The 16,836-nt window shown below is 41.6% G+C and overlaps 1 long non-coding RNA gene across 3 annotated transcripts in view; it reads left to right on the forward strand.

Moving 5' to 3' along the window:
* Positions 1 to 11,602: 11,602 nt before the first annotated feature.
* The window catches only part of LOC132896232 (uncharacterized), a 39,742-nt gene continuing 34,508 nt past the window's right edge, over positions 11,603 to 16,836 (forward strand). For 2 of the 3 annotated variants that reach the window (XR_009655975.1, XR_009655974.1), the window contains exons 1-3: positions 11,603 to 11,755; positions 12,706 to 12,821; positions 14,820 to 14,862. This is a non-coding gene — a long non-coding RNA (uncharacterized LOC132896232). Of the gene's footprint in view, positions 11,756 to 12,705; positions 12,822 to 14,819; positions 14,863 to 16,310; positions 16,361 to 16,836 lie in introns of those variants that run through there. The other variant, XR_009655973.1, reaches the window with a different exon arrangement.

Genomic DNA, 16,836 nt, shown 5'->3' on the forward strand with positions numbered 1-16,836 from the left:
GTAGAAGTCATAAAATAGAAGTTTGTATGAAAAAACTAAGGTGCCGAAGACTTTTGCACAGTACTGTAGGTAACGAAATGTTTAACACAGTTTCAGTACGAACACAAAAGCAAAATACTGTGAACTGTTAACAGTATGTTATTTGAATATTAGCTTGTACTGGAAGGTTTGATAAAGCAGTAAAACAAAGGGAGCTGTATAACTCTTAAACTGTCTGTCTGTACAGGAATGGTTTTGTGTATGCATTAGAGATCTTGAGAGGTTCATTAAACACACAAATTAGAACAGAGCCCATTTGTATGACACATTTATGCAAATCTGTTTCCCCCCAGGTCACACCAGGCAACGGTGTACTGTCTCTTTAAATGTGCTACTGCAAAATGTTCTCTGTTGATGTGTTCTGCAAAGCAGCAGATCTGTCCTGTGATTCCTTAGAGCTGAAAATCTGGTATTATGGTGTTCTGCAGAAGGAGACTCTACGCCAAATGTTAGCATTAGCTCATAAATTGAGATGAACTTTTTTTCTCATTAGAAAGGTTCTGGTCCATTTGGTGTAAAAGTAACGGCAATAAAATGCTAAATTGTAGAAGCTCATGCATATTGCTTGGGCCTTTAGTTTCAACAGTGGTCCGAGAAAGATCACAGAAATGCTATTAAGGAAATCTTATGGTAGTTTCTATTCCCTGTGACTAAACGTTATTAGAAGGACTGCAGCATTGAGGGAAACAATGCTTACCATCAGGACCTTCAGAAGGTCTATATATGCATCCTTGCACATCCTTTACTGTATACAGAGACACAAGATGCTATTTTTGTGCAACCAAGCACATTATGAACATGTGCGAAATCTCTGCTTCTCTCTTGTAATACCATATCACATGTAATACCTTGAGCATATGAACCCTGACCACCCTAGACGTCAATGAACCAGTTATTGTTTAATTGAGGGGTTAAATGATCCATGTATGTGCATGCTCATTTCATTAAGTCTTTTTTTTTTCAGGAGTTGCCACCAAAATGTGTAAAAACACAAGTGGAATGCAAAGTATGCAAAGCTTATTTTGAAAATCCGAATTACTTGAGCAAGTTATTTTGGGTTTGGATCACACACAGTTCACTGGAATCAGGTTCCTGGGCTCATGGGGTCAGTCAAAACTAATTTCCTCAAATGAAGCTATGAAGCCGTGTGTCTAACATGTACATATGGCCACTCCAAAGGCAGCCGATCCATCATGCAGCATTTACTCTAATCTGCCTAATGCTGCAGCTTACAGGCAACATAGCAGCACATGAACTTCATCCAAATATACGAATCTGAGTCTCGTCCTACAAACACAGAGGCCACAGAATGCAAGCATTGGTTTAGAAGGTTTTCTGCACTTTTGCTGCTTAACATGCATGAGAATAAGTGTATGAATTTTTTTTTTTTTTATTCAAGATGTTCAGTGTTATTTAATTCTTGGAAGGAAAAGTCTTGGTGATAAAAGATCCGATGTACAAACAGTGCAGAAAAAATTCAAACCTCTGTATATATATATATATATATATATATATATATATATATATATATATATATATAAAAGAAAAAAAAGGAGGGAGGAAGCTGAAAAAAACAGCCATTGCTCCCCGCAAGGTCAAAACTCTCGGACATTCCTATTCTTCGTTTGCAACCATGTGACCAAAACTGCTTGCGTCATTGACCGCCACCATGTTGGAGGATATATATATATATATATATATATATATATATATATATATATATATATATATATACACACAGTGGTAAGAGTACAGGCTGGAAGGTAAAGAGGAATTTAGAAGCTTGTAGTCATTTCTCAAATCTATTTTAAAAACAATCATTTTGACTGTTTCAAAAGATAGGTATCTAACACACTATATAGAACATTTAGTTATAAAAGAGCCCTCACTGGACAAGGAGGCTACAGTATTTGAGGTAGTAGATTGACATGAATCTTGTTCCATTGACTCTGTGATTGTTTGGGAAGATTCTTTTTAATTTTATAATTTTGCGGGGGGGTTCTGCGCTCTGTAAGCCTAGCATTTCGAGCTACCACTTTAGTACCATCTTTGATTTTGTTGTGGCCCATATTTTGTGTTGGAGCCCAGTCTGGATCCGTAAAATTGTAGAGATCAGCTGGTTTCCCTAATGGAAAGAAAAAGCAGAATAGAAGCAGAATCATCAAAAATTATATACAGCTCTTTTTAAAATGAAACAAGTGTTGCCAGGCAAAACAAACCTCGCCTGGTAGCACTTATGATGAATATGAAGGAAGATATCACGAAAAAAATAGGTATCCTATTTTTGTGGCTACTGCTTATAAATAAAATTGTTTTCTGAGACCATGTCCATACAGTAAATATAGCGTATATGTTTACTCTATGAGGCAGTAGCCACAAAAATGAAGCATAACCCAAAAATGAGCAATTTAAAAATCACAGAAGTAAAATACACCAAGTGTCTGTACTTTAAATTATTCTACTCTTACGTCTTACAGTTTTCAAAACTGAAACCTCTGAACCAAGGCTGACATACACACGCTGTCGCCATGACCCAAACTCTTATTCCCTGGAAATGGCCCGGCGCTAGAGCTCAGTGGAACACACTTTCCCTCTGTAATAAGAATAAACATGTCTGAAAGTGATTTCTTTAGTCTAGTCCATTTATTTCAAATGGTGAACCGAATTGTATACACTCACCGGCCATTTTAATCGGAGCACGTGTATGCGTATGTGCAGTGCACAAATGTTACACTCTTACATTCTTACAGCATGATGACATAGTGGCTAGCGCCTCTATATGAGGCAGTAGACACAACAAAAACGATTTTGACCTTTTTGGTGACCTTGACTGCATGACCCTCAAAATGTTGGAGATTCTATCCTGAAAGTTTCATGAAAATTGATCAAGCCTTTTTCCCGTAATATCGTTAACAAAAAAACAAAGAAACCCGACCGAAAACAATACCTCGCCCCACTTACTCTGTAGCAGGCGAGGTAATAATCATAGAAGCCTTTGATTGTCAGATCACACACTCGATGATCACGGCTTTGTCACGTTTGACAGCAGTGAGTTTCTGCACGACCAGGCTATTAAACGATCCAGTATTTCATATATATTGCGATCTTTCATTAATAACTAGTGCGTAGCACTTCAAAGTCAAAGTCCCTCTCATGCCAGAATCTGGTCTTCCCAGGCAGTCTCCTGTCCCAGTACTAACCAGCTCTTTGAGGTGTATGGGTACGGTGCTAATCTACGTTTCGATAGCCCTCAGCCTCTCACCTATACAGCTAGGGTTACAGTGGGGGACTAGTCCTCTGGTAAACATGAGAGTTTGATTTCCCTACTCGCATCTGTATTGCAGTGTGCCTTGCCAGATGGTAGTAGGTATCATTTTTATGATGGTCTTTGGTATAACCCGACCGCGAGTAGAACTAGTGATCTCCCGATCGAGAGGCGGACACGCTAACCACTAGGCCAACTCACGGTTTCGTAGCACTTACCATTGATAAAATGTTCACTGTGGACTCGTGTGGTTTTTGCTTTCTCATCGCTTAGAGCAGCCCGGTTTATGTTGGACAGCCATTGACGTCTAAGCGCCGTGGACAACTCTCTTGTTTTTTCTCCTTGATTATTTATAATTGCCGGAATTCTAAAGAACTTATAAGTCCCCTTGTCTCGAATAGAGTTGTGCCCGCATCCAATTACAGCACAAAGAGTCAGCATAGTGAAGAAACAAAAGGAATTCTTGAGCATAACAACCTCTCGATGATATCTCCTACAGTAAATGTGCGCAGCGTGAGTTTGTGTATATCCTCCAACATGGCCCACTTCCGGTTCAAAGCCTCATGCATAATTAGCTATGACATCACATGCAAACGAAAAATCCTGATGAAGGGCATTTTGGCAGTTTTTGAAAAGTCAAAAGGTTTCCTTTCGGTTACTGGGATTGTGGTTAGGGTTAAATTTAAGTGTAGCATGGCATTAATGAGCTGCATTAATAATTATGTCAGTGGAAGGTCCTCTCAAGGATAGTAAAACAAACGTGTGTGTGTGTATTCTACTCCAGTCTTGGCCTAGAGAGCAATTTGCCCTGCTTCCAAAAAATGAGGTCATCGAAAAGGCACTGGCTGAGTGAATGAATTGTTTTAGTCTGACCAACTGACTAACGGCAGACCTGTGTCAGATCTGTAACACTCTCAGCTGGTTGTGAGAGGGAGAGTGGATCATGCTGGAGCCGTATTCTCTGCATGGACAGCTGTTTCTGTCAGGCCCAAGTGGGGACAGACTGTGCAAACACTTCGGTTTGGTGAAACCGCTAACCTGACTGAGTGTCGGAGAACTGCTGGGAAGTGTAGAATATCAATATGGCTTTTCATGTGTATTGGCCCAGTCCATTGGTTGGAGAAATAAACCACATCAAAGCAGCACATGCAGCGAACAGGCCTGCGTGCTGACTCTGGTGTATCTCATTATTAATTTGATATAAATCACCCCTGCGAAGAAGGACTTCAATAGAGTGTGCATGCAGCGATTACAGGAGCCTCATGCAGCACACACTGCTGCAGTAATACTGTTAGGTATACAGCACATACAGATACAAGAAAATTGAAATGTGTGCGCGCACACACACACACACACACAGCTACAGTACACCTGCATGGAGACAGCAGCTGTCCTAGAGCCAATGCATGCGTGTATGCAGCAAGACTAGAAAGGACACTGTAACAGCTGACTCAGAGTGTCAGGTGAGGCGAGGTAATGTGATCAGCCGTGTAAAAGGGCCTTCACTTCTGTTTTATTTATCAATGAAGATGCCATTACCGAAGTGTGCCGCTCAGAGAGAAGATGCAATGGTGAAAGCATATCAAAATAGGCACAGGATGTGAACATGAACGATGCAGCTGCAATGGTGCAGTGATGCTGAAAGGCTTGACCAGGTCCACAAGCGTGCATGAGGGAGTGTGTATTTGTCCGTGGCCATGCAAGAGTAGGATCGATGGACTTAAATCAGCATATATGGTCAACCATTTTGAGAAATATTTTTTACTCAAATCTATATAAAACACAATGTCATGATCCTGTGTGTCATGATCCTTGCTATCGGACCAAGATGAGCAAGCACGAATTGACCCATTTAGTTACTTTTGTTTGCAGGTCACCAGACATACAGAGACATATCCCATTCCTTGAAGCCTCTTTGACAGAATCCAAGGTTCCTTCCTCTGCTCAGGTGTAAGCTCGAAGAGAGTAGAGTAGTGTAGAGAAACAGAAATGGCAACGGTTGTGCTGCAGGAATGCAGCAGATGCAGCACTGCTGATGTGGAGCCAGTGAAGTTGAGATTGATTTCCCATCCCCAAATGAAGACCAAAGCTTTAACTGCTGCTCTGTCACGTCACATCTCATCTCATCTCATTATCTCTCGCTGCTTTATCCTTCTACAGGGTCGCAGGCAAGCTGGAGCCTATCCCAGCTGACTACGGGCGAAAGGCAGGGTACACCCTGGACAAGTCGCCAGGTCATCACAGGGCTGACACATAGACACAGACAACCATTCACACTCACATTCACACCTACAGTCAATTTAGAGTCACCAGTTAACCTAACCTGCATGTCTTTGGACTGTGGGGGAAACCGGAGCACCCGGAGGAAACCCACGCGGACACGGGGAGAACATGCAAACTCCACACAGAAAGGCCCTCGCCGGCCACGGGGCTCGAACCCGGACCTTCTTGCTGTGAGGCGACAGCGCTAACCACTACACCACCGTGCCGCCCGCTCTGTTACATAATATGACCAAATGAATAATATTCACTTATTTATTTATTGCTTGCTTGCATGTCACTGAAGCAACTTTCAGGATGGAAACCACACTATAATCATCTTGATTGTCAAAACACTTTGTGATCTTCCTGTGTCAGATATTATGTTGCATGCCACTGGTAATGGATCTCTTTCACTCACAGACCATTGACCTGCTGGTTCCTGATACACCTTGGACGAACGTGGATCCAGTTTCTTAAGATGCTGGTAAAACAAAGTTTCATATTTCCACGTTTCTTTTCTTCCTATTGCACTTATGCTTTGCTAATACTACAGCAGAGGAAGAAACAGGAAGGATAAAGAATGTCGCTTTGACTATAGCTCCATATATTAAGCCCTGATTGCCAAACCACTCTAAACGTAGATGTGGATTTAGGCCAGTGTCAGCTGCAATGACAGATGCTCCCTGCACACTTCACTCTCAAAAAGGGTCACCCCTTTATTCGGCGCACTTACGGAGAGCAGGAGATTTGGATCTGGTGCCCCCTCCTATACATGCACACGCTCCTTCCCCCCCCCCCCCCCCCCTTTTTTTGAGGAGCGTCTTGTCCAGCTGATGCAGCCGAGGGAGTGGAGGGTAACGGTGGTGGCAGTGGGAGGGAGCTGAGGTGCACGCTGACCCTCCAGGTTGCGTTCCCCTTTAAAAGTCACGGCACACTCGCTCATGCAGGAGCTGCTGCGGCAGTAGGGGAACACTGCTGAGCTGTGCAGTTTGAAGAGCCAGCGAGCACGCACTGAGGAATAGGGAGAGGGAGAGGGAGGGAGAGATAGAGGGAGACAGCAGAACGAGGCGGAGAGAAAAAGAGGGAGCGAGCGCAAACAATGTCATTCCGTTCAGCAGACGATGCTGCAGTCAACTTTGCTGCTCAAGTCAACCAGAGACACAGCAGAGGCTCCATGTCCTGGGAAGTGAACACAAGGCTGAGTGAGTATACAGAACTTTGCTTATCTCTCAAGGGCTAAGGGTGCATGAACAACTTTTCACCTTAAGGTGTAGATCAGGTGCTTGAGGAAGGAAGGCTAATTTTCCCACCCGGCCCAGGCTCTTCGGGATGCCGGGTAAAGGATGTATCGACCTACATGATGAGCGCTCTTCTGCATTCAGCTTCCTGTTCTGGCACAGCGTGGCCGACTGCTTTGCACCAGCCGGTTCAGCGAACGATTCCCGTGTGTGAGCTTAACACATGGCATGATTTTTAAATAGCAGAGCAAGTCTGCCTAACAGGCAGAGAGGCCGGATGTAGGAGGGAATTAGGCACCGTGTGGGTGCAGGGTCTATGCATGCAGGCACAAATACAAGATATGAGTCCATCTTAGTCAGCAGTATGCTAGATGTAGCTCTCATATTCTGAAATGTTGAAGCGTTAGTTTCTCTCTGCATCTTGCATGCTGCCTCTTAATGCCTATATGTTTCCATATGCGTGCGTCAGGAGGGAAAGAGTTAAGCAGTTTGCAGCAGAAGTGAAAGTGGAGACAAGTTTTCGAGGGCGGCCTAGCTGGGACAGAAGGTTCCCACTGCGGAACTGAAGGCTCGGTGCATGTCATCTAGCAGTGTCACATCCACAAAAACCCTATGGCTGAGACAGAAGATTTTGACATTAAGTCTAAACTGACCAGGTGCACAAGAGCCCCCTTAGTGTGTATAAGTGTGTGGCTTTGTATATAGAAAAGGAGCTGCTAATACACTGATATTTGGGTGATTGTACGACTGGATTCAGTGTTTCTTTAATTTCATTTATTCTATCATTGAACACACAGGCTTTAGCCACCATTCGGCCACTACTTGACCAAAGATGTGTACACAGCTCGAGACAAATGTGGAGGGGGATGTCAATGACAGGTTATCTATAGACTCGTAACTCTTCCTGTGGTGCAGGCTTATATTTTGCCTCTTTTAACGTGCACATCGTGTCCAAGTGTGCCCTTGGAATCTAGGCTATTAAAATGAACATTAGCCTATAGTAAAATCTCTTTCTTCGATTTCATTCAATTTGTTTCCATGCGCTAAAGTAATGTGTATACTTTCACTGATAAGGTGACGTGAGCTTCAGGCGTTGTTCAACATTCAGATATCCAGGGCCTTGCAAAAGAATCAGGATTTTATACTTTATAAAGGATGGAGTGAGAAGTGATACATCATTGTCAGATTTCACAGCTTGACATCATTAGTAGAAACTGCAGTTTTCTGCAGCTCCTTGCTGAATGGTGGTGGGATGGTAAGGGATGGGGGGTGTAATATAAAGGGGGGGGGTATTGGGGTATTGCTATTGCTATTGCTGCAAATTGCCGCACTCACCTGACACTCTGACACTCTCTGCACCCCCCACACCACTACTACTACTACTACTACTGCTAATTTGCCCCATCTTTCCTTTCTCCCTCCTTCCCTCCCCCTTTCCATTTCTTCCTGATCTCCTTCTTTTTCTCTTTACCTTTGTCTAACTCCACAGAGAGCAGCTGCCCAGTATAGTGCAATGTGAGCATGTTGGGGTTTTTTTCTGTGGGGCATTAAAAAACTCAGCAAAGCATGCAACACTTTTCCTGATTTCCATCCCATGTGAGCAGATGCAGAGAGAGAGAGAGAGAGAGAGAGAAAGGGAGAGAGAGAGAGAGAGAGAGAGAGAGAGAGAGAGAGAGAGATTCTCCTGCAGTGTCCTGCAGCACAGCTCCTGCAGTGTTGGGTTAGCCTGGAGCAGCAATGCAGTCACATGGAGGAAATGAGTGAGAGAGCGCAAGAGCGAGAGAGAAGAATGACTCTGCTGCCGAGTTTGGCAGCTATGAGCGTCAATGTGCCCTCTGTGTATACAGGAGACTCCAAAGAAACAGACAGATTAGCCTGACCACCAGCACTCCTAACCACCCCCCACCCCCCTTCACATATACACTTTCCGCCAATGGTGCATTGTCCCATACCCGTGCTCTAGTCCTCCCGATGATGTAATCAATGCAGCAAGCTTTGAACTTGCTCCACTCAGAATTCCTACAGATATCCTGGTGAAAACACTTCACCCCCTTCACTGCACATGCCATTCATATTTTTTTCTTCCTAACCCCCTTTCAGTTATTTATACTGTATAATAATGAAAGACAAAGATCATTTACCACAAATAAATGTAGTTTCATTACAAAATGGTGCCAGATTTAGAGCAGCGCATTTCACTGAGACTGTTCCCTATAAGCTATACGATTCAGATGGAGAGAATCGGTGGAGTGTTTCGGCCTCATACAGGGAACGTGATCTATGGATTCTGATGACTCAAGAGAAATGGGACTCCAATGCAGTAGGCCATTCACCTATCACTGTCTTAATGGCCACTGCAGCTTCTGGCTCACTCAGCCACTTGTGCAAGGGGACTCTCTGCAGTAGGACACACTCATGCAGTTGTGCACCCTCACTCTTAACAGGCCCACACTCCGGTCCATGAATGTTCAATACACATACAGGCTATAGCTTGAGGTAAATAAACATTGGGAAATATGATTTTTGCAAATTGGAAAAGTTAAAAAAACAGCAGGGTAGGCGAGGAACTCTATCAGAGTGTGGCGAGAAAATGTCAAGGTGCAGAAGCGTGCTCTGTAGCGGAAATGGGAAATGCTGGGTTTTGTGACTTTGTTCTGTTTATTGATAAGGTCATCAGTATGAAAGTGCTTGGACACAGTAGAGTGGAGTGCAGTCACCGTCCAGCGCTGTACAGTATCCCAGACTGCAGAGAGAGGAAGACAGAGAGACTGCTGAGCTACGCTGTAACTCCAGGATGCTGCGCTTGTAAAACTGCGTCCTGTAAGCATCCATTACGCCCGCCTCCTGCAGAGACGTCTAATTGGTTCACACTTAATTAGGCTTAAACCACAAAAAGAGCTAATTCCTATAATCAATAGGGAACACATCAGTTGGAAATCTAAGGTTGTAGGACTTCACAGTGTATGCACACAAATGAGCACAAGATGGTATTGTACATCTCTAATCCTGTGTATGTGAGTTATTACGCAGTACATAATGCTGAATATTCCTTTAGGGTTTCTTTGTGGTTGAAAATTTTTTTTCCTGAATTAGAGCTAACAGTGTGTAGACCTGACACCTCACCTGGACTGCTGGTTTTGAATAAAACTTCATTTAAACAAGTTTCAAAAGAGGCACTTGACAAGATTGTTAAAGAAGACTGGAGTCAGATTCAATGTCCAGTTATAAAGCTCCACCAACAGGGGGCGCAATGGATACAAATTAGCTTGTTAAGATTTTATAGTTCACACCAGTGTCAAATAATGATCATTTTTATCTAGCATTAAATGCTACTGTAGAAATGATCAATAATTAAATGTAATTATAATCAGACTATTCCATCATACTATTCCATGATACGGTCAGATATTATTATTATTATTATTAGTTTTGATCCTGTATAATTTAGAAACAAGCAAATGGCTCAATTATTATTCAGAGTAATTCATATGATGCATATAAATCACATTTTTAAATGATAAAACTGTGTAAAAATAATGTATACTGACACAAAATGGTAATGGTAGTATCAATCATTATTATTATTATTATCTCGTCTCGTCTTCTTCCGCTTTATCCGGGACCGGGTCGCGGAGGCAGCAGTCTAAGCATGGAAGCCCAAACTTCCCTTTCCCCAGACACCTCGGCCAGCTCCTCGGGAAGAACACCTAGGCGTTCCCAGGCCAGCCGAGAGACATAGTCCCTCCAGCGTGTCCTGGGTCTTCCCCGGGGCCTCCTCCCGGGGGGACATGCCTGGAACACCTCCCCAGGGAGGCGTCCAGGAGGCATCTGAAAAAGATGCCCGAGCCACCTCAGCTGATTCCTCTCGATTCACCACCCCTATGGAGAAAAAACCGAGGACCGTGACGTTGCCCGGTATGATGCAGCCGGGGCCCCACCCTGGAGCCAGGCCCGGGGTTTGGGCTCGTATGCAAGCGCTTGGTGGCCGGGCCTTTGCCCATGGGGCCCAGCCGGGCTCAGCCCGAAGAGGTGACGTGGGCCCGACCCCCTGTGGGTTCACCACCCACAGAGGTAGCAGTAGGGGACTGGTGCAGTGTGGATTGGGTGGCAGTCGAAGGCAGGGGCCTCGACGACCTGATCCCCGGACACAGCGGCTGGCTGTTGGGACATGGAATGTCATTATTATTATTATTATTATTATTACATTTGTTATTTTATTAGTACTTAAATTTTACATTTTAGCTGTCGGTTTACTTTTATCATTGATATAAAATGATTTATCAGACAAAACATCTCAAATACCATCTGTAAGTAGACGTCTGACGTCACTGTTGGGGTGTCAAAAAAGTAGGGCCCAGTTACGCCAGCAGCGGTCACAGTGCACCACACATTCCAGAGAAAAATAATCCATTATTGTTAACATAATTTTGACTAACACTGTAAATTATTTGTTTGTTTGTTTGTTAGTTAGTCAGTCATAGTGCACATAGTGTCTGTAAGTATTGTATGTGTAAGTGAATATTTGTTTTATGACTCAGGAGAGAGTCGTACATAAAATAAATATTTTCTAAAAAATAAATGTCTTACCTTTCTCTCTTCCCTCTTGCTTTTTCCTTCTTTCTACATCTCTCCTGTCTCTCCTCTTGTTCTCCCCCCTTTCCATTTCTCTCTCCCCTCCTTTTCCTTTCCCTTTCTCTCTCACTCCTTCCTCTTTCTTTCTAGGGGGCGCTCTCTGTTCTACAGGAACATGCCTTGACTTGTACCGGCTTGTCTGAAGGCAGCTCGGGTTTGTGGTCAACACAGCAGCTGTGTGTGTATGTGTGTGTTTGTTTGTTCCCTCTGCACACTGGCCCTGACCAGGCAGAAGACACCTACACAGATCTTGTTTCTACTGATATCTTTGCGTGTCTGCTCTGTGCCCTGGACTTACACCTTTAAGCCCCTGGAATAGGTAAGAGACTTTTGGGGTGTGTGTCACAGGTAATGTGAACACCCTTCTCTCTACTGCTGCTTTTATTTTTAGTGTCTTTCTTACCACCTACAGTGTGGAATTAACGCCCTACATGTTCATTTGTGTCCAGCTTTCTGTGTCAATTCAACAGAGTAGTTGATCTTTTAAAACACTGTAGAAGTGCTAAAACTGTAGGAGGTAATCAAACACCATCATTTAGTTTGCTTAAATTTTGAAATAGTCCATTCGACACTGTGGGTGTCAATTCTACACTATAATACGTCAACTTGAACATTGTAATATCTAATTTAAGCCCTCTGTAGGAGTTAAGTCAATATTGTAGGTGTTAAATCTATACTGTAATGGGATAGTTTAACACTGTAAGAGCTCGTTTAAGCTTATTAAATATTATAAGAGATAGTTTTATGATGTAGGTTTTAATTAAACTCTGTATAAGGCAATTCGACACTGTAATTCAATACAGTAGGTGTAACTGTAACTCTGGTCGCACATTTAAAATACTAATATATATATATATATATATATATATATATATATATATATATATATATATACACTAATATATCGTATACAATCATGCCACGATGCTAATCACAACAGCTGTAATTTTTAGTAAGTCTGAGGTCTTTATGCTGAACTCAGCACTTCTGTTAAAGCTTGTGTTGCTTTCATGGCCGTGGTTGCCATATTCATCAACGTGTGAGTTTGCACGCATTGTCATCTCCATCAGCCTCGGCCCCTTCCCTGAACAAATAGGTCCCATTTGAGGAGCAGAGGAAATCAATTTGCTTACTGGAAAAGTCCATCTAAAGCTTTTTATCACTCAGTGTTTAACAAAGCAAAGGAATCGTCAGTCTCTGAGATCGTGTGTGTGTGTCTGTGTGTCTGTGTGCGATCATAGATTGTGGTTTGTGTTTTTTATTCAACAGCAACTATGTCGGTGGTTGTCCCTTCACTGGAAAACCCCAACTTTACCATAATTCACTCTGTTCCTTCATGCAGAGAGAGACAGTTCATCGGCTCCTGCAGCCCAAAAACATTTTAGGTAAGTTAGCAGATATTTTATCATAGATAAATAATTTATTTAGATTTTTTAACGTATGTATTGTATAACCTTTTAGTCTTCCAAAAAGATGTTCTTTTAAATGGATTTTGACTGAAATTAAGAAATTTTCGAAACAGTGTGTCCCATATATATACGGAATTAGTCAAAATTATGTTAACACTTAAATGGTAGAAACCATTTATTCACAAAACATACATCATATGTGCAAGATGATTTACAGGACGGTCTTAACCTGTTCGCCATCGCATTCAACACACAAAAAACAGCAAGCAACAGTACCATTTAATCTGTCACCCATGGCGTACGTCTATCTGCAAGAGAAAAATAATCCATTAGTGTTAACATAATTTTGACTAACCCTGTGTGTGTGTGTGTGTGTGTGTGTGTGTGTGTGTGTGTGTGTGTACAGGGTTAGTCAAAATTGCATTACAATTCTAACATCAAATCTGTAAAGTGTAAAACACCTACACACACAATAAAAAACCCTATCTATCTATCTATCTATCTATCTATCTATCTATCTATCTATCTATCTATCTATCTATCTATCTATCTATCTATCTATCTATCTATCTAGGGTTTTTTAGTGTGTGTGTGTGTGTGTGTGTGTGTGTGTGTGTTTTACACTTTACAGATTTTATGTTAGAATTGTAATGCAGTCCATTATTTTGATTCCCATCATATAAAATTAAAATAATACTAAAATTCCTCTTATTTTTCCTATTAAGACCTTTTCCAGACAACAAGGTAATGGTGGAATATATAATATTTATGTGCATTAATATTTTGGATCCCAAAAAAAAAAAAAAGATAGTCTTGTCCTTGATCCATTTATATAGTGACTGGTAAGCAACTGTGACGATTTTGATATTGAGCAATAAAGTTTTGATCTTCAGTTGAGATTTTTTTTTTTATGTTTTAGGCGATATTTTGGTGTATTTTTATCATATTCAGAATGTCAGACAGATCTTTGTATTTTTATGGTCACAATGTATGAAAATGATATTGAACAAGATATAGAATAAAAACAAAATATATAATATAACAATTATATTCAATAAAATATAAAAAGTATAATTTAAAAAAAAATAAGCGTGCTGCGATTACATTACTATATGTTGAGATTGACCACATTATTTTGATCAAAAGCAATTATTGTCTGTTGAATCACATGCGATTGGTCAGTAGGCATGTGATGCGGTGATTTTAGTAGGGTATTTTTCTGGCTGAAAGGTGAGGTATTAAATTATTAATGCTCTTCAGTTCTACAAATAGAGCTTGAATTGATCACCAGTCTCTTGAGGTAACTGATACTGTTTAGGAATGCAGTGTTTGCACTTTGTCTTCCCAGATTGTTCCTTACTGTCTCCCTTTAGGCATGAGAATGCGGACACTACTGTCATGGTTTCCCACAAGACGTTTTCATCCATTTTTTTTCTTTTAAGATTGACGTATTTAGGGAAAAATTGGGCGTACAATTTTATTTCACTTTAGAGAATTCTTCTTTTCACGTATTTCTATTTTTCTATAGTGTGACATTTCTTTTCTAAATCTGTCTCATGGTGTTCCAAAATCTTTGTGACATTAAAACCCACTGTATTGCTTTATAGCGAGCTTTGTGAGTGACACTGTGTTTTGGGGGCAACCCAGATACCAGATAGTTTGCAATCGGATTAAAAAAAAAGGTTTTTAAGCTCTTTACTAATATTTAGGTCTGTACGCAGGGTCAATTTTTTAAAAATCATATATCGTTAAATATATAATACACAAATGTTCAGCATTTTGAAATGAACAAAGGGCATATACAACACGTGACTCAGGTGACAAGTACTTTCCCTTTAAGATGATTAACTTGTGGAATGTCTGATGTACGCTGTGGTAGAATGGACAAAGTGATAGCACAATGTGTGTGTGTGTGTGTGTGTGTGTGAGAGAGAGAGAGAGATTAACTATCACTCCTATACTCTTCTTTCGCAGCAGCTTCACCAGATGTCCTTGCAGTGACTGAAAAACTACGGTGGTGAGCTCATTTACGTATTATTCTTTGTGCGTCTGTATCTGTGTGTTCCCTGAGTCTGTCTCTCTATTCATTTCTCCATCTTTCCTACCTTATTTCCGTATTCCATATTCAATAGCGCATCAACGTTCTGTAAACCTTCTATTCATGATCACATGTGACACTTGGGTGCCTGATTTTAACTCCTTTAGTAAACAGGAAGTTTAAAAAAAAAAAAAGGCAGGAGTATTTTCACAACAAACAATAGGAAAAAGCTGTGTCTAAAATGATTTTTTTTTATTTCTGAGGGTTTCGTTTTCAGCCGCCAGAAGCAAGATTCTCCTCCTATAGCGTCATTTTCTCATTGTGAGTAAATTTGAGAGATGTATAGACAATGACTAAGCACGTTAGAAATGTCACATCCTTTATATCAACCTATTTTTGACTGTAAAGATGTGAATCAAGGAAGAGGTGGTGTGTCAGAGGTGTGCAGGAACACACACACAAACCAGTGGCAAGGCTGGGGAGTGCCAGCTGGCAGTCGCATGCTTTTCCTCTACTTCCTGAAGGCCGGTATTAGGGATTACATCAGGGTTAAGGCAGCATGGAATTCCTGCCGTCATGTGCCTTCGTCTGCCTCATGAGACACACACACGAACACGACGCTGTTGTTTGGCAAGTGCAGCAGAAAGGGGATCACGAGGTTTTTGATTGTGTTTGCGCCTCTGTGAGTGTGACTGTGTGTGTGTGTATGTGCTTACGTGTGTATATGTGTTGGGGTGGGGGGTAGGGAGAGGGTTAGGGGGTGTTCTAAGGGTGAAGTTTTGCATAGTCTAATCCAAAAACGGTGACACCTATCTTTTCCTTTGTTGTGAGGAAATGTAGAAAGATTCCCTGTATGTGTTCTGTGACATATGATTTTATGACCACGATGTCTTTACGGGGTTGTGTTTATGAGCATGAACGGCAGTGTTTTACTGCAAATTACCCCGATCGGTTTCAAGATCTATTCAGTGGTCCTGGCAGTTGGATCCACCGGTAATTTTGCGCCGAGCATGTGATCAGACAAGTGGCATGTCGGCTCACGTGTTTTTCTAGTCAAAAGAGTTCCCCGCCTCAAGCAAGCGTGTACAGAGGTGATGTACAATGATGCAGCAGCACACACCTGGCAGTGCACGATCGACAGGGCGTGTGAGATATGGAAATGAAACGCAGACAATTGAACAGGAGGACAACTGGATGAGAAGTGTGTCTAATATTTATTTAAGAGTGCTTGCTATTGTCACAAGGAGAACAAAAAAAAAAATGGGCATGGCATTATACATTCGGAGAGTTTGAAGCTGTGTTGTTCAACTCGAGATCAGTTTCAGTTTGACTCATCCATTTTCAGTCATTCCCACAATCCGTGGCTGAAATGACTCTTGAATAAGGCAGTGAGCAGGGCAGGAACTGAAATAGCCTCCTAATTACAGGTGTGTTTGCTGAAGCACTGATAACACATCTGGCCCCTGGAATGTCGTGTCAGCAGCTATCATAAAACAGCACGAATGGTGCCAGACTGTCCGAAACAGGAAGCCAACACAACCACAGCCTCAGAGGTGGATAAGTTACCATTTGTTTCTTATCAATATGTTATTGTGCTTTGCAGTAATTATATGTATTTTATTAGCTGTGGGGAACATCCAGTAATCTACGATGAGTGATTAAACAAGCGACTGGCTATTTTAATGGATCACGGCTTTCATGTGATCCAGCGACGTATATAATGTGGATTAAAAATAAATACTGACCAATCATTAACCATGTAGTAGGATGGATTGACCAGTTAATTTAAACATATTGCAACTGCTGTGTAATCACAATCACAGTGTCATTGATAGATATTTTTTTTTCCCCAATCATGCATTGCTAACATAATAAAATTTAGTCTCTTTAATTCGAGCCAGTTTATGATATTGGAAATAATGACAGAAAATGAGATTTTATATTAACACTAAT

This window comes from Neoarius graeffei, chromosome 13 (genome assembly GCF_027579695.1).
Source record: "Neoarius graeffei isolate fNeoGra1 chromosome 13, fNeoGra1.pri, whole genome shotgun sequence".
In the NCBI taxonomy this organism is placed as follows: domain Eukaryota; kingdom Metazoa; phylum Chordata; class Actinopteri; order Siluriformes; family Ariidae; genus Neoarius; species Neoarius graeffei.